Here is a 19049-nt window from a genome sequence, read left to right as displayed (position 1 = left end):
TATCATGTAGACCTTTCATTTTTGGTTTGATATGGACATTATCATTCTCTACTTCGGAACAAACTATCCAAGCACACAGAACATTTGTGACCACATTCAGAAAGTCTTTGTTTTAATTCTGCTATGGCATCAAACTGCCTCCAATTACAAGTTTTGTATGCCATGAAAACTCTGCAGGTGCTTCTACAAAGTCACTTTTGAAACACAACCCATGTAACTTTATTTATGCACATTTGACCCATTCATCCTGCTTGACTTGAGCTGAGAACCATACCAGTCATATGCCCTTTTGAATTTTTTTTCATCCACCTTATGAAAGCCATTAAAAGTCCTTTAGACCTTCAATTAGCCCTGTGAAATTAATATACTTAGCAAGATGCTCTTGATGGCATAGATGGTTTCAAAGTTGATCCATTATTTTCATGCTTGAAATCACACATTTTGAATTATGCAGGAAACATCCATGTTTTTTGTCCAGTGAGGCCTTTCCTCTTTAGTGAGAAGCAGGCAATACCTGGGCCTCTTGTAGTTCCTGATCTAGACAAAGTAGTCATAAGATTTGCTGGAGGAAAAACTAAAGAATACAACTTTGACAAGGTTTTCCTTCTTGGTGCTTCACAAGGTGCACAAAAAACACTATATTTTGCAGTTAGACTGTAGGTTATTGTTCAACAAAAGCTTCACATTTTTGTCATCAATATATCTAGCAGTACATTATATAAAAAAATGTGTCTTGCAATTCTACAGATGAAATTTTTACAGAAGTGGAGCCAAGTATCAAATCAGCTTTGGATGGACACAATGTATGCATTTTTTCCTATGGATAGATAGGGACTGGCAAAACTTTTACTATGGTTTGTATTTTCTATTTTGGACTTCTCATTGAGCCATATATAACGATGGTATTGTTTCTTAACCACTTGGTGGATACAGTTAGGCTATTATCTATTTGATTCTTATCAAATTTTGCAGGAAGGCACGCCAGATTGTCCTGGGATTGTTCCCCATATGATGCAAGAACTATTTCATCAGGCCTCTCTGGACACGACTGTTAGCTTCACATTCTCATTTAGCATGCTAGAACTATACATGGGACACTTTAGGGATTTACTTACCTCTCAATCAACAAAGTTAGTACACCTTTTCTCCAAAATGATATTTTACACTCACATCATGGTATCCTTCTTCAAAAGTTAAATGTGTATGGAGTTGTAATGCAATCAGATTGTTTTTCTTCTTGCTATTCAGTCTTTCTATCCAAATGGATGCAAAGGGTAGAGTTGAGATTGAGAACCTAAGGGAAGTGATCATGACCAATTTCAGCCAAGCAAGAAAATTGTATAGCAAAGGTAGCAGAGCTCAATCTATAGCTTGGACCAATGCCAATGAGCCATCTAGTAGATCACATTGGTACGCACCTATTTTGACTAACAATACTGGATTGGTACAGTGAATATAATTATAAATTGAATTTGAAGTTCTATTAATGTCCATGAATGACCAAAAATGGGTCAATGGGAGTGGAGACTACTAAATACATTATCAGCTACAAAGGGAGTGCATAATGCATGTAAGAGCAAAAAAAATAGTAAAATGGAAATGAGTCCTAAATCTAAATCTAAATTAGTAACCCTAAAGCATAGCTAGCAAAAGGGTGGACCAAAGAAGATAAGTCCCCCCACAAAGTCAAGGGTGGAGCTAATTGTTGTTATCATCTACACCTGCAATAAAGATGGGATTTAGTCGCATTCATTCATCTCCGTAATTCTTCTACTGTCTGCAGTTTAATCAAGATTGCTATCAATTTCTCGAGTGCTACACAAAGATATAGAGGTACTAGCAAGCTTTGGATGGTAGATCTCGGTGGAAGTGAACGTTTGCAAAAGACACAGGCCACAGGTCAGACTATGGAGGAAGGGAAGGCGATAAATATGTCCCTCTCAGCTCTTGGTGATGTGATTAGTGCATTACAGAATAATTAAGCTCACATTCCTTATAGGTAAATACTCTTGAATCTGTAACCAGCCTAGGTGCATCTTTATCTTGGATCTATCAAGTGCTGAGATGGATAAAATCCCTTGAGGTGCCAAACTTTTTTAGAGTGCAAATACTTGAGGAAAGGTTTCCACCTGGAGGTCTTTGATCTCTCTTGGTGTTTGTTAGATATATGGTTAGGACATATTTCGGCTAGTTTAAAACACTCTCCTCTCTCGATATATTATTATTATACCATAAATGAACATTAAAGGATTAAATTTTTTGTTTTCCTTCAATATAGAAAAGGTCAACAGCGTAAGTGTTACACAGAGACATTGCACATCTCTCCACTTGGGCTGTAGAATGCACCTCTTGGTGCAACTAGTTTCATGCGAAGCTTCCAAAGTATGTTTGTCACATCGGTCAGGGACTCGGGATTTTACGTTTTTCATATTATAAGATGTGGATCCTTTTCGGTCAATACGTTCCTATGAGATCTGTAAAAAGAAGGCATGCTACATATAAAGGCTACAAAGAGCCCATGAAATGGAAAATATAGAGCTAATTTTTTGGCACTTGAGGAAGAGGGCAACATGTATAATAATTCCTTGAGGTTTATAGAGTGTACTCATTTATTTTTTGTCTATAACAATCCAGTTTTGTTGAGATTAAGGAAAGTTTGCTAAAAGTACTGCCGTGAAAGTGCAGTGTTTAGTTCGGTTAGGTGAATAGGCATTTCACTGAAATTATGGAAATGTTGTAGTTACTGGCAGCACTGTTTAGTTTAGTCAGTATTAAAAACCACAATACTTGGAATGTTAGTGATTAGGCTAGTTTAGACCTACCCACCCGCCCCACACATTTTTGCACACAAAAATGTATTATTGAATTAGAATTAGTTAGTCACAGTTTGTTATGTGCCTCTTTCAGTGGTTAAAAAGGATTCCATTGTAAGGCATACTCCAACTGAGGAGGTGGTGATACATTTGGTGAATTATTGTTGGGTTGAGTTTGGTAGCTTGCTTGTGCCACCATATTTAGGGTTTGGTAGCTGGCTTGTGCTACCAGATTTAGGGTTTGGAGCTTGTAGAAAGCTTCCTTGATTGTGGATTGTAATTTCATATTTCCTAATATTAATCAGCACTTTTCTGTCTATTTTGAAATAGTAATTTAATTTAATATATTTACTCGTGTTGGGAGGGATGCATGGATAAAATTCCTATGGAGATCTGCATTCATACTCGAGAATTTTGTATTGTAATGGTATTCTGCATTGCTGAGGAAAGAAAATCTAGTGGTCTTTATAGTGTAAAAAAACAAACAACATCTTGATTTGTTGATTGCAAGCTGAAAAGAAGTACTTGGTTTCATGTTTGTTCGCTACATCTGATACATTTTGCAATCTAATTTTACAGAGTGATTATTTATATAAAGTTCTACATGTGCAGGAACAGAAAACTTACGCAAATCCTAAGAGACTAAATAGGTAACGAATTCGCTTTTTTTGTCCATTTGTTCTCTTTGTATGCCGTGAAGGTTTGTTTTCTTGGTTCTTCTGCAGATGGACTTATGGTGTCTTATTTCATTAATTTGAGATTCTAAAACACATTCTTTTGAAAAAATGCAGGAGAAGACTCAAAAACATTGATGCTTGTCCATATTAGTCCTAAAGCAGATGATTTAAGTGAGATGATTTGTTCTTTGAGTTTTGCGACTAGAGCAAGGGGGGTTCACCTTGGACGAGAACTATATTATGTAAATCCTTATGCCCGAACCTTGTCTAGGTCTCCTGTAAAGGGAAAAAATAAGGAAGCCTCTTGTTCATTCTATTTAGGTATTTAACAGGCATGTTCTATGAAAAGGTTTATTATCGGAAGAGTGTTGTATACAACCAGTGCCTCATGCATATTTTCTTGAGTGGTGCTAGTTTATATATGAATCTTGTGAGGTACAATCAATGGACCTGTGATATAGCAGCCATATTTACGTTGCTTTTAAAATAAAATCTAGTTGTCTAGTTCTCTCTTCCTTGTCTAGTTCTCTCTTCCTTGTCTTGGCCTTTGGTTATGCTACATATATGCAATTCACACTGGTATTTGTCTAGTTCTCTCTTTCTTGTCTTTGATATTGCTGCATGCATATTTTCTTGAGTGGTGTTAGTTTATATCTGACTCTTGTGAGGTACAATCAGTGAACTTGTGATACAACAGACAACTTTACGTTGCTTTTAGAATAAAAACCATTTGTCAAGTTGTCTCTTTCTTGTCTTGGGTTTGTTACATATATTCAATGTGTACTCTTCTTTGTCTTTGTCTATTTCGCTCTTCCTTGTCTTGGGTGTGCTACATACATGCAATGAACACTTTTCTGTGTCTTTGTCTAGTGGTCATAGAATGCCTGGTAATAGAAATTTATCATAGAACTGATTCCAATTTTTGAGGGAACGAGTATCATGCTTATTCTTATTGTGCCATGCAGAAAGTCAAAGTTAAGACAAAAGCAAACATGGTTGAACTGATGCAGCAGATGAGATGCCTTGAAGATGACTGCCAAAGTGCAAGAAACAATATTCAAACCGTTGAGTTTCTTTGAGAGAAAAGAAGAAACATCTTGCAAAGAGTGATCCATCCTTAGGGTACCAGGAAACATCAGATAGTCAAGCTAGTCAGGAAACATAGATGCCATACAATATTGAATTAGGGAATGTAGCACAAGGGTCTGTGGGCTTGCCCAGATATATTAATGCCACAGCCTGTAGTTGCATCTGAGGTAAGTTAGTGGATGTAGAATTCAAAACTCCAAGCATAACGAAAAAGAGAATGCAATTGAGTAATGAAAGGAAAAAACCATTATCAGGGAATGCCAAAACTGTGATTTTTCCCGAGATAGATCAATCAACTTGTGGTTCAGAAAGCTATGTATCTAATGAAAGTGTTCTTACGCATTCCTGACTGCCCAGCAAGAGGGTTGTTGCTTACTCCGCCCAGTAATCCAGTAATTGTGCTTCCTATTGGTATTGGTGAAAAAAGGCCATGGAAAGAAAATGAATAACATTTATTCTAAGACGTGTGGTATTAATGAATTCCTATGCTTTTCCGAGAGAAATTCACTGAAGGTTGGTGGAATCTCCAAAAATAAGATTAGGACTGGAATTTATTCCAAGCAAAGTACCATTTATGAATCTCAATTCTCTTTTGAGGGTAAGACACCCATGGGCAATGACAAGAAGGCCAATGAAAAATATTATAAGCAGTATACTATTGATCAATCCCAATGCCTTTTAGAGTGTAATACTCCTAAAGATACTGGCTTGCCCGAACATGAGGTAATTGGTGCATATTCTGAGGAGTTCACCATTGCCGAGTACCGGTTCTTGTCGGAGTGCAATACACCCGAGAGAAGACAAGTGTGTTCATCAATTCCACACTGTAAAAGGGTGATTTATTTCTAAACATCACCCAATAAAACACTGAACAAAGATATTTCATATACTCCTGCTGTTGAGAAAACAGAACTGATGTTGAGAAAGTTATGTATAGGGGGCCTATAAACGATAACAATGAAGACGATTCAAATCCATCTCAAAATGAACAAAACTACAAACAATTACCCATGCCAACATTATCAAAACCTATCTCACAATCCCCCATGGAAGAAAATGAGATGAAGGACCTATGTAAACAAGAAATAGCAATTGCAGTGGCAACAACAACAGCAATATCGAAAAGAACGACAACAATGGAAATGGAAACAAAAGCTAAAACAAAAACAAAAGAAACAACAGGTGACTTGCAGACCAAGCTGACCTTAAAGACCAGAGATCCCTCAGATCCGTCACTCATGAGTATAGGATTTCCTTCCATAGGAAGCTTTAGAATGCATCATTTCAAATGCTCATACATGTTTTCAGAATTAGAAATGAAATTGAAACAAAAGTGGGTTTGTCTAACATTAGAAGTGTTGTAAGTAGAAGGGTTTGTACAAATTTTCTGTTCATATTTTGCTAACTCTGACACAAGATAGGGATCGCCATTGTGAAATGTCATTCTTGAGAAATTTTATGGTGTGACTTTCTTTTTAGGGTCGAAAATTTTGTAGTATTATGTACAGCTAAAAGGCTAATGTCTTTTCTACACGTTTGTATGTTGAGGCCCTGATCAACTTGTATGATCATATTTCTTTGTTTACCTTCTTTATGTGGCCAGGATTCTGCGTTCATATGGTGAAGATCACGCACATAATATTGTTCGGCGCTTGTTTAGGAGCGGGGTGACTGAACTTGGTTCTTGAGAATGACTTTTTCTTTGGACTGCTGCTCTGAAGAAGCTGATACACATGATTCACAGTATTTTATACCCGGATCATTCATCCGTATCGAAATTAGGATCGTGTTCCCCTGTCTAGAATATTTTTTGGGTATAGTGGATTGTGTATAACCCAATACAGAGTCCCATCACAGATTAACCAGACTGGATTTCCATCAGAGATTCTTCGAGAGGTAAGATCGTCTACTTTCTCATGCTTTTGATTGTATTTGAGAAATTTGTAGGTTATTTGTGTCTCTTCTCTCCTATAGTTGAGTATCATTTATCTTTCTTTCTAAATTATTATTAGCAACTCTGTTTTTATGTGATTGACATCCCAGTGACTTGTTAACTAGGATAACAAGTTACAATCCATGATGTGTTTAGTGCCAAAATCACTTGTTTGTTATCCCTTGTACTTGTTGCAGGTATGATATTTTCTCCAGAGAGGAGCATATGTTGTAGGTTTCACTGCTATACAACAGAAGCATTGCTCCTTTCTCTCCTACTTGGCCTTCATGTAGTTGGGTCGTGTTTGTTGGGGGATCATTGTCTTAGGGTGGATTTCACGTCACAAGACGGGTTCATGACTCCCAACGTTTTTGGGCCATCCATATATTTTGTAAATAATCCCAATGCTTTTGTCACAGTTGCTTCAACAAGAAACCATGCGCATTGGAAATGCTTCTTCTTTGTTACTGATATGTTCAATTTTGTGATGTTTTTGGATAGAATGATTGATGGGATTCCATTTAGAGTATACATGCTAATTTGTGATACAAACTTTCTATTATTGTTTCAAATGTTGGGTTTTTGAATTACAAAATGCAGGATTCTCCTCCCCCACTCCAATACAGGCACAATCAAGGCCTATTGCTATTCAAAATCAGAACATAGTAGCCATTGTCAAAATACGTTATGGGAAAACATTAGGTTATCTTTTACCAGCATTTATTCATCTTCGACGCCATTGTACAACACTCAGATGGGACACAGTACTTGTTTTGGCACCAACGTGAGAGCTTGCAACCCAAATATAAGAGGAAGTGATGCCATCATGATGCCACCCAAAATGCCGGCAAGCTTTCAAACTGCTGGCATTCAATCATTTATACATATTTACCTTCCTTGATATTCCACTTTGCACTTTGTTCCCTCCAATACACTCAAAATGGGTGTTTTCACATCTCACACAGATATTCTCTTTCATGCATTCCCAATGCAACTGCGGTGTCTTTATCTAGAAGACCACCTTATGGGCACATCGTGAAGTCCATGTCTTCATACAAACAAACGTATTCCAGTTTGAACCAAGGCAATAAAATATTAATTCATCTTACCTCAGAAATCTTTATATCCAGACCATACCATACCCATTTCCAAAAAGCAATTATGCCCTCTCCTTTGGAATTCAGCGCAACCCTTGCACAATTTACAAATAATGAGGTTCTAAGTATTTGCACAAATTTTTTATTTCAGAATTCCAACAACAATTGGAGTTATCAAAATCATCAGGTGAAATGTCCAGCAAGAGCACAAGATGCCACACTTTCCAAAAAATCAATTTAATAATGGAATTGTAAAATGCCAATGTATTCCTATACATATTTTGCAATGGATTTCAACCCATTCAATGCATTTTCAACATCAATCTCCTTCGTGGCATTAAATTATATACAAGGCGATTTTCCCTCCAACACACATCTATTGGATGATCGTTTTTTCATAAACATTGCTATGATCAACAAACATCAGAAGTAAAAGCTAATCAAGTCTCGAACCACAACTTCTCCAACATAGCTCATAGGGACATTATAATTCATGACATTCAAGTTCTATACTTAAAAATTTATTTCAGAGATCACAAATCGACTATCCTCTCTGAGTCCATCTCACATTTCCAAGGCACATATGCCTAATTGGAAAACTCGGCATCCTTTAAAGTTTTTCCTCTCATCCTTCTAAAATAGAGGTTTCTCTTTTTGTATGCTAGTATTTCATCTCATAATTCCTAGCTTTGAAATCATGCTCTTCTCCACATTAAGTCTTCGCTTCAGGCTCTTGTGCCCATTTCATATACATGAAGATTTCAACTGATTCAAAATGGTTATGATACTCACCTAATCCCTTTCATTACCTTTTTCTCTGCGATACCAACACCATCAATTTATGAGTTCTACTCTCATTATACCAAGGTAATTCTATATAGAAAAACCCCTTCTTGAATTCCCAAATGAATCCGTCTTCTATCTCGGTTTGTAATAAATATTCCTCATGCCTGCAACTTACTATGGTTCTTACTGTGAACTACAATATGGGAATCATAACCCATTTCTACTTGACTATCATTCCTATAGATGAAGATATAGACAAATTGAAGGAAGAGCCTTATACAAAATCCCAACATTTGCTAAGATAGAAAACAACTTAGATGTCAGAAATGATTGGCTTATTTCTTTGTATGATGATTAGCAATCATGATTTCTTGGTTGGCGGCTTTTCCATATGCTACTCACTCTGCTCTCTCATGCATATTTTCTTGAGTGGTGCTAGTTTATATATGAATCTTGTGAGGTACAATCAATGGACCTGTGATATGTTGAAAATAATACTGAGAGGGGGGGTGAATCAGTATTATCTAATTCTTTTAATAAATCTTCCTTAGTTGTTCTTTGAATTATTTTTGCATGTCAGTACCATAAAATAATGAGCATGAACAAAGAAAAACAGATAGTCACACCAAAGAACACAAGATGTAAGGTGGAAACCCAATGTGGGTGAAAACCACCTGCTGCAATATGTCTCTATCTTCTTTCAAATTAGAAACTTCTTTTACAATGGTTTTGTACTGGTGCAGTCCTTTACCAGTACGCAGGCTGCAACCTGCAAAGAGCTACAACTCTCTCTTTCTCGTTTTCCAGTCTCTCCTGGAAGGGAGCTACAACCCCCTACTTCTTTTCATAAAGCATCAAATGATCATCAAGTACATACTACAGTTATCAGATCAGTAATAACAGAACTAACCCAGAACACCTTATCAACAGAAAAATTCAATCAACAGAACATCTTAAGACAGATACGCAATTTTCCCTTCTATGGCCTGCGTCGCTACGCAGTTCACCTTCTGCTTTCTTGCGTATACCCGCAGAGATCCTTCTGCCGCACTGCGTGCCCACGCACTGTTCCTTCAACCGCACTGTGTACTATTACTGCAGGTACGCACCCAGAGACATTATCGCGCCGCGTACTTTTACTGCAGGTACGCACCCAGAAATACTATCGCGCCGCGTACTTTTACTATGCGTACGCACCTGAACCTTAGTTGCTCTGCGTACCCACGCAGCTCTCCTTCTTCTGCTCTGCGTACCCACGCAGCTCTCCTGTTTCTGCTCTGCGTACCCACGCAGATCTCCTGTTTCTGCTCTGCGTACCCACGCAGCTCTTCTGTTAAACACCTGCGTACTTCTGATTAGGGCCGAATAGGCAGTCCACCAGAGTGGCACAGTTGCTCAGATCTGATCATGCGCTCGAGAGATCACCCTTCACAGATTCGCCTTCAACTTCCCTTTCATTTAGATCAAGCTTTTAAGACCATAACCCAATATTTCAGATCTAAAGATATTCAATTGCAAAAGATTCTTAGCCAAGTGATCTCCTTTTCTTTATATAGGCAAGCTCCTCCTAAAATCATGGAACAATACCACGAGCCAAAACCGTAATAACACAAATACCGACGGCTAAATACCAAGAGTAAAACATAAGAAACCCCACGTGTGCTTTTCTCTGCCTTGAAATGTGTGCACTGGGGGTACGCACCTCCTGAACGACTGGCCTGCATATCTGGACGCGGTCCCTGCATGGTGTACCTGCGGGTACGCACCTTCTGAACTGATTTCCTGCGTACTTCTTAATTTTCAACATATTGAGAGCCTTGCCACGGGAGTTGCCATCAAGTACAACATCTGTAACATATAGCCATACCAGAAACATAATGCCAACAATCTCCCCCTTTGGACTTGATGGCAACCTCACAATCTTCAACTTCATTCTCCCCCTTTGACATCAAGGGCAAAGGGGTATGCTCCCCCTAAGAACATGCTCCCCCCGAATATGAACCAGATCTGCAACAAAGAACCATAATCCACCATGAAAGAGATAGAGACATATTGCAGCTATTTCCAAGATCTCCTTCTGACCATCCTCCATAATGCCAACAATGCATTATATGCTCCCCCTGAACCTGTACCATCAATCAGAAAAGGTTCAACAATAAGATGATACATCAACAACCCCTAGCTTTTGCCTGAGGTATTCAAAAGTGTCCCTGGGCAATGGTTTGGTGAGAATATCAGCAACTTGTTCCTTAGAAGGAACATACTCCAACTTGACCTTCTGTTCAAGTACTTGTTCCCGGAGAAAATGATACTTGATTGGTATGTGCTTGGTTTTTGAATGCATAACAGGATTCTTTGAGATGCTGATTGCACTTGTGTTATCACATAAGATGGGGATTGGTGGTGTACAAGTGATTTGAAAATCCTGCAAAGTCTGCATCATCCAAAGGAGTTGGGTGCAACAAGATGCAGCAGCAACATATTCCGCTTCAGCTGTAGACAAGGCAATTGAACTCTGTTTCTTGCTGAACCAAGATACCAGTCTGGAACCCATAAAGAACGCACCACCACTTGTGCTTTTCCTGTCATCCACGCTTTCGGCCCAATCTGCATCTGTATAAGCATGAAGTGTAAGATCTGTATCTCTAGGATACCATAAGCCATAATTTTGAGTCCCTTGAAGATATTTGAAAATTCTCTTCACTGCCTGAAGATGAGTCTCCTTCGGATTTGCCTGAAATCTTCCAACTATTCCAACTGCATGCATGATGTCCGGTCGGGTACCTATCAAATAAAGTAAACTTCCAATCATAGATCTGTAGGTTGGTTCATGTACTGCTGCAGATTCATCATTTGCACTGAGGCTACATCCTGTGACCATGGGTGTACATACTGGTTTTGCATCTTCCATACCATATTTCTTCAAAATCTGTTTGAGATACTTGGTTTGAGATAAAAAGATTCCTCCTTCTTTTTGTTGGATTTGCAAACCAAGGAAATATGTCAGTTCTCCTAGCAAGGACATTTCAAATTCTTTCTGCATGACCAAGGCAAAGCTTTGACTCATAGCTTCTTCATTGCTCCCAAAAATAATGTCATCTACATACACAACAAGTATTAGCAATTTGTCATTTTCAACTTTTATATAAAGATTGCTATCTGCTGATCCTTTTGAAAAACCTTGTTGATGAAGATATTTGTCCAAACGGTAGTACCAAGCCCTTGGAGCTTGTTTGAGACCATAGAGAGCCTTTTTCAATCTGCATACAAGATTTGGATCATTTCCAAGAATGAACCCATCTGGCTGTTCAATGTATACTTCTTCTTCCAAGTCTCCATTTAGAAAAGCTGATTTCACGTCCATTTGAAATACTTTGAAGTTTTGAAAACTTGAGAGAGCAAGGAACATTCGGATGGCCTCAAGTCTTGCAACAGGAGCAAAGGTTTCTTCAAAGTCTATTCCTTCTTGCTGCGCATACCCTTTACAAACAAGTCTGGCCTTGTTTCTAATTACTTCTCCATTTTCATTCAATTTGTTTTTGAAGACCCATTTTGTTCCGATAACATTCTTATCATTTGGTCTAGGAACCAGCTCCCAAGTGTTGTTCTTTTCGATTTGCTCAAGTTCTTCATCCATTGCTTTCACCCAACATTCATCTTTGCATGCCTCTTTCACATTTTGTGGTTCAGTGGAGGAGAGTAATGCCAAATAGATTGAGGCTTCTGCAACTGTTCTTCTTGTTTGTACACCTGCTTCTTTCTGCCCCACAATCTGAGATTCTGGATGATTCTTCTGGACATATCTGGATGGGGTTTTCTCTTCTATTCTTGTCTGCTCCTCTGGTTCTTCTTGAGGTTCTTCTTCTTCATCATTCTGTCTTTGAGGGTAGCCTTCATCTTCTCCGATGTCTTCATGATGAACTTGCCTAGGAATGTATCCCTTCTCATCAACCACTACATCAATGCTGTCAACAATTCTGCCAAGTCTTTTATTGTAGCATTTGTATGCTTTGCTATGTGGAGAGTAACCAAGAAGAATGCCTTCATCTGCTCTAGGTTCAAGTTTGCCAAGCTGCTCATCAGTATTCTTGATATAGCATTTGCTCCCAAAGATTTTGAAGTGCTTTACCGAAGGAGTCTTACCACTCCAGAGCTCATGAGGAGTTTGAGTGTTGTTCACCCTGACATTTGTTTTGTTGAGAATAACAACCGTAGCATGTGCAGCTTCACCCCAGAAAGTTGCGGGAGTTCCTGATTCATCAAGCATAGCACGAGCCATTTGTTGGACTGTTCTGTTCATTCTTTCCACAACTCCATTTTGCTAAGGAGTTCTAGCTGTAGAGAATTCTCTTCTTATCCCATGTTCTTCACAGAAATCGAAAAATTCATTTGAGGTAAACTCCCCACCTCTGTCGGATCTGAGGCACTTAATTTTGTGACCTGATTCATTTTCAACCAAAGCTTTGAAGGATTTGATTTTTTCGAATGCTTCATCTTTGTGCTTCATAAGTCCTAGCCAGACAAACCTGGAGAAATCGTCAATGAATAATATCAAGTATTCTTCTCCTCTAGGTGTTCTTTTCCTGAATGGACCGCATGTATCTGTATGTACTAGCTCAAGAGGCATGCTAGCTGATCCTTCCTTCTCTGGAAAGTTAGTTCTGGTTTGTTTTCCAAACTGACATGATTTGCATATGGTGTTGTCAGGAATTTTGATATCTGGAAGATCGCGAACTGCCTAATATTTGCATGCTTTCCTTATTTGTGAAAAGCTTAGATGCCCCAACCTCCGATGCCATAGCCAGTGCTCATCATCCTTGCTCAGATAGCATTGTTGTTGTCCTTCTTCAAATATGTACAAATTATTTGGAGTTCTTTTGCCTTTGATCACTGTTTTACCTGTATCAAGATCACGAACAAGACATCCATTTGATCTTAATATAACCTCGGTTCTTTGATCACACATTTGGCTGACACTTAGAAGATTATGCTTCAATCCATCGACATACAAAACATTTCCAGCCTTGACCTTTTCTTTTAACTGAGCAATGCCCTTTCCTTTTATAGTTGCAGGAGTATCATTTCCAAAAGAGACTTTCTTTCCCTTTTCTAGAGCAGAATAAGACTCAAGTTTTTCTTTATCACCTGTCATATGCTTCGAACATCCACTATTAATGTACCATACATTTTCCTGTCCTTCTGCATAAAATGCTATCCCACATCTTTTTGTTTGAGGTTCCTTTATTCTCCATGTTTTGGTGCTTGAGACTTGTTCCCTTTTCTGCTGAAACCTGCTCCTGCATTCCGAGTCTTCATGACCAAAGTTATTGCAAATAGAACATTCAGCTTCATTTTCAAGAACCGAAAATTTGTTATAGGTCCTTTTTGTAATCCCTGTCATACTTCTTTGTTTTTGAGCTTCCCTAGTCATGATCGTTTTATATGCAACACATTGAGCTGCTTTGTGACCAAAGTTATGGCAAGAAAAGCATTGTCCATTGAAGAAACTTCTGCGGTTATCGAATCTACCAGCCAACTGATTGTAATTTCTATTTTCATCTATTCTTGAACCAAATTGAGAAGATTTTACCTGTGGTTGGTTGTAGCTTTTGTTCACCCTTAAGATGGATTGCCCCTGATAGTTTCTGTTTGTAATTCGTCCCTGCTTTACCTGATGATCTTCATTGTTCTTTTGCTCATTTCTTCTTACTGCATCAAGATAACTTTTTGAGGTGGATGCTTGAGAAGTTTCTCCATTATAGCCCAGACCTGTCTTGTTTAGTGGAGACCGCTGCACATTGATAATCTCATCCAAAGTTTCAGATCCTTTGACAAACTTGAGATTAATAGCTTTTGTTTTCTCAATCTCTTTTCTAAGACCAACAATTTCACCTTCTAATTTTTCAAGATGTTTTTCCTTTTCATCAATTTGAAATTGTAGAGTATCAATGATCATGTTCTTTTCTTCTATACATCTCTTGAGTCTAGTAATTTCATCATAAAGTTTATCCACATCTATAGCATCCATATAATCATCATCTTCAAATGCCATTAACAACTTATATTCATTACCTTGTTCATCTTCGTCACTGTTTGATAGACCATCACTATCTTCATGATTGTAGTAGCTTTTCTTATTTGCGTTCTGTTTCTTGTTCCATCTAGCAGGTTCCTTTCCTTTATCCTTATAAGGACATTTTGCAGCATAATGACCTACTCTTCCACAAGCAAAGCATTTAAAAGGTAACTTACCTCTAAACCTTCCAGAACCCCTTTGAAGAATTCTGACAAAATTAGATTCTTCTTCCTCTTCTTCCGGGACGTGGCTTGCTTCATAATAATCTCCTTTGCCTGATGCTTTGAAAGCAGCTTCTCTTCTGTCTGATGGACCTCCCTTTCTCATTTCATAAGCAGTTAGAATTCCATGTAGCTGAGACATAGTAAGAATTCGAAGATTTTCCTTTTCTTCTATTGCAGATACTTTAGATTCAAACTTGGGGGACAATGATCTTAGGAACTTTTCAACCACAATAGCCTCTTTTATTTCTTCACCCAAATTCTTCATACAATTAACAACCTCATCTACCCGAAGAAAATAGTTAGCCACACTTTCATCATTATACATTTTGAGAGTCTCATACTGAATTCTGAGAGTTTGAAGTTTAGCACGCTTTACCTGTTCGTCTCCTTCATAGCTCGTGACAATTTTGTCCCATATCTCTTTTGCGGATTTATAGTGCATTACCTTCATGAATTCTGATTGAGATATACATCCTAATAGAGTACTGACTGCTTTCACATTTGTTTCATACTTCTTTTTCTCGGCTGCATCTGTAGGAGTAGCTGAAGGAAAAGCATAGCCTGTCTCTACGATGTCCCAAACTTCTGTACCAAGAGATTGAAGATAGGCAGTAACTCTTACCTTCCAATAATTGAAGTTTGTCCCATCAAAAACCGGTGGCCTGATTGATGCTTCTCTCTCGTAGTTGCTCATGATGAACGATCTACCTTCAAGCGATCAAGCTTCTCTGAAGGACCTGCTCCGATACCAATTGTTGAAAATAATACTGAGAGGGGGGGTGAATCAGTATTATCTAATTCTTTTAATAAATCTTCCTTATTTGTTCTTTGAATTATTTTTGCATGTCAGTACCATAAAATAATGAGCATGAACAAAGAAAAACAGATAGTCACACCAAAGAACACAAGATGTAAGGTGGAAACCCAATGTGGGTGAAAACCACCTGCTGCAATATGTCTCTATCTTCTTTCAAATTAGAAACTTCTTTTACAATGGTTTTGTACTGGTGCAGTCCTTTACCAGTACGCAGGCTGCAACCTGCAGAGAGCTACAACTCTCTCTTTCTTGTTTTCCAGTCTCTCCTGGAAGGGAGCTAAAACCCCCTACTTCTTTTCATAAAGCATCAAATGATCATCAAGTATATACTACAGTTATCAGATCAGTAATAACAGAACTAACCCAGAACACCTTATCAACAGAAAAATTCAATCAACAGAACATCTTAAGACAGATACGCAGTTTTCCCTTCTATGGCCTGCGTCGCTACGCAATTCACCTTCTGCTTTCCTGCGTATACCCGCAGAGATCCTTCTGCCGCACTGCGTGCCCACGCACTGTTCCTTCAACCGCACTGTGTACTATTACTGCAGGTACGCACCCAGAGACATTATCGCGCCGCGTACTGTTACTGCAGGTACGCACCCAGAAATACTATCGCGTCGTGTACTTTTACTATGCGTACGCACCTGAACCTTAGTCGCTCTGCGTACCCACGCAGCTCTCCTTCTTCTGCTCTGCGTACCCACGCAGCTCTCCTGTTTCTGCTCTGCGTACCCACGCAGATCTCCTGTTTCTGCTCTGCGTACCCACGCAGCTCTTCTGTTAAACACCTGCGTACTTCTGATTAGGGCCGAATAGGCAGTCCACCAGAGTGGCACAGTTGCTCAGATCTGATCATGCGCTCGAGAGATCACCCTTCACAGATTCGCCTTCAACTTCCCTTTCATATAGATCAAGCTTTTAAGACCATAACCCAATATTTCAGATCTAAAGATATTCAATTGCAAAAGATGCTTAGCCAAGTGATCTCCTTTTCTTTATATAGGCAATCTCCTCCTAAAATCATGGAACAATACCACGAGCCAAAACCGTAATAACACAAATACCGACGGCTAAATACCAAGAGTAAAACATAAGAAACCCCACGTGTGCTTTTCTCTGCCTTGAAATGTGTGCACTGGGGGTACGCACCTCCTGAACGGCTGGCCTGCGTATCTGGACGCGGTCCCTGCATGGTGTACCTGCGGGTACGCACCTTCTGAACTGATTTCCTGCGTACTTCTTAATTTTCAACATATTGAGAGCCTTGCCACGGGAGTTGCCATCAAGTACAACATCTGTAACATATAGCCATACCAGAAACATAATGCCAACAATATAGCGGCCATATTTATGTAGCTTTTAAAATAAAATCCAGTTGTCTAGTTCTCTCTTCCTTGTCTTGGCCTTTGGTTATGCTACATATATGCAATTCACACTGGTATTTGTCTAGTTCTCTCTTTCTTGTCTTTGATATTGCTGCATGCATATTTTCTTGAGTGGTGTTAGTTTATATCTGACTCTTGTGAGGTACAATCAGTGAACTTGTGATACAGCAGACAACTTTATGTTGCTTTTAGAATAAAAATCATTTGTCAAGTTATCTCTTTCTTGTCTTGGGTGTGTTACATATATTCAATGTGCACTCTTCTTTGTCTTTGTCTATTTCGCTCTTCCTTGTCTTGGGTGTCCTACATACATGCAATGAACACTTTTCTTTGTCTTTGTCTAGTGGTCATAGAATGCCTGGTAATAGAAATTTATCATAGAACTGATACCAATTTTTGAGGGAACGATTACCATGCTTATTCTTATTGTGCCATGCAGAAAGTCAAAGTTCAGACAGAAGCAAACATGGTTGAACTGATGCAGCAGATGAGATGCCTTGAAGATGACTGCCAAAGTGCAAGAAACAATATTCAAAACGTTCAGTTTCTTTTGAGAGAAAAGAAGAAACATCTTGCAAAGAGTGATCCATCCTTAGGGTACCAGGAAACATCAGATAGTCAAGCTAGTCAAGAAACATAGATGCCATACAATATTGAATTAGGGAATGTAGCACAAGGGTCCGTGGGCTTGCCCAGATATATTAATGCCACAGCCTGTAGTCGCATCTGAGGTAAGTCAGTGGATGCAAAATTCAAAACTCCAAGCATAATGAAAAAGAGAATGCAATTGAGTAATGAAAGGAAAAAACCATTATCAGGGAATGCCAAAACTGTGATTTTTCCCAAGATAGATCAATCAACTTGTGGTTCAGAAAGCTATGTATCTAATGACAGTGTTCTTACGCATTCCTCACTGCCCAACAAAAAGAAAATGAATAGAATTTATTCTAAGAGGTGTGGTATTGATGAATTCCTATGCTTTTCAGAGAGAAATTCACCCAAGGTTGGTGGAATCTCCAAAAATAAGATTAGGACTGGAATTTATTCCAAGCAGAGTACCATTTATGAATCTCAATGCTCTTTTCAGGGTAAGACACACATGGGCAATGACAAGAAGGCCAATGAAAAATATTATAAGCAGTATACTATTGATAAATCCCAATGCCTTTTAGAGTGTAATACTCCTAAAGATATTGGATTGCCCGAACATGAGGTGATTGGTGCATATTCTGAGGAGTTCACCATTGCCAAGTACCGGTTCTTGTCGGAGTGCAATACACCCGAGAGCAGACAAGTGCGTTCATCAATTCCACACTGTAAAAGGGTGATTTCTTTCCAAACATCACCCAATAAAACACCGAAAAAAGATATTTCATATACTCCTACTGTTGAGAAAATAGAACTGATGTTGAGAAAGGAAGTTATGTATAGGGGGTCTATAAACGATAATAGTGAAGACAAATTCAAATCCATCTCAAAATGAACAAAACTTCAAACAATTACCCATGCCAACATTATCAAAACCTATCTCACAATTCCCCATGGAAGAAAATGAGATGAAGGACCTATGTAAACAAGAAATAGCAATAGCAGTGGCAGCAACAACAGCAATACCGAAAAGAACGACAACAATGGAAATGGAAACAAAAGCTAAAACAACAAAAGAAACAACATGTGACTTGCAGACCAAGCTGACCTTAAAGACCAGAGATCCCTTAGATCCCTCACTCATGAGTATAGGATTTCCTTCCATAGGAAGCTTTAGAATGCATCACTTCAAATGCTCATACATGTTTTCAGAATTAGAAATGAAATTGAAACAAAAGTGGGTTTGTCTAACATTAGAAGTTTTGTAAAGTAGAAGGGTTTGTACAAATTTTCTGTTCATATTTTGCTAACTTTGACACAAGATAGGGATCACCATTGTGAAATGTCATTCTTGAGAAATTTTATGGTGTGACTTTCTTTTTAGAGTCGAAAATTTTGTAGTATTATGTACAGCTGAAAGGCTAATGTCTTTTCTACACGTTTGTATGCTGAGGCCTTGATCAACTTGTATGATCATATTTCTCTGTTTACCTTCTTTATGTGGCCAGTATTCTGCTTTCATATGGTGAAGATCGTGCACATAATATTGTCCAACGCT

The 19049-nt window shown here is 38.5% G+C and overlaps 1 pseudogene; it reads left to right on the top strand.

Annotated features, from left to right (window-relative positions):
• The first annotated feature begins 123 nt into the window (after positions 1–123).
• Positions 124–17543, top strand: LOC149158054 (kinesin-like protein KIN-14U; annotated as a pseudogene).
• The last annotated feature ends 1506 nt before the right edge of the window (positions 17544–19049 follow it).

Source organism: Pinus tabuliformis, chromosome 5_2 (assembly GCF_031772625.1).
Source record: "Pinus tabuliformis cultivar Carrire ecotype Pingquan chromosome 5_2, CPIR1, whole genome shotgun sequence".
In the NCBI taxonomy this organism is placed as follows: Eukaryota; Viridiplantae; Streptophyta; class Pinopsida; order Pinales; family Pinaceae; genus Pinus; species Pinus tabuliformis.
This window is presented reverse-complemented; position numbering and strand designations above follow the sequence as displayed.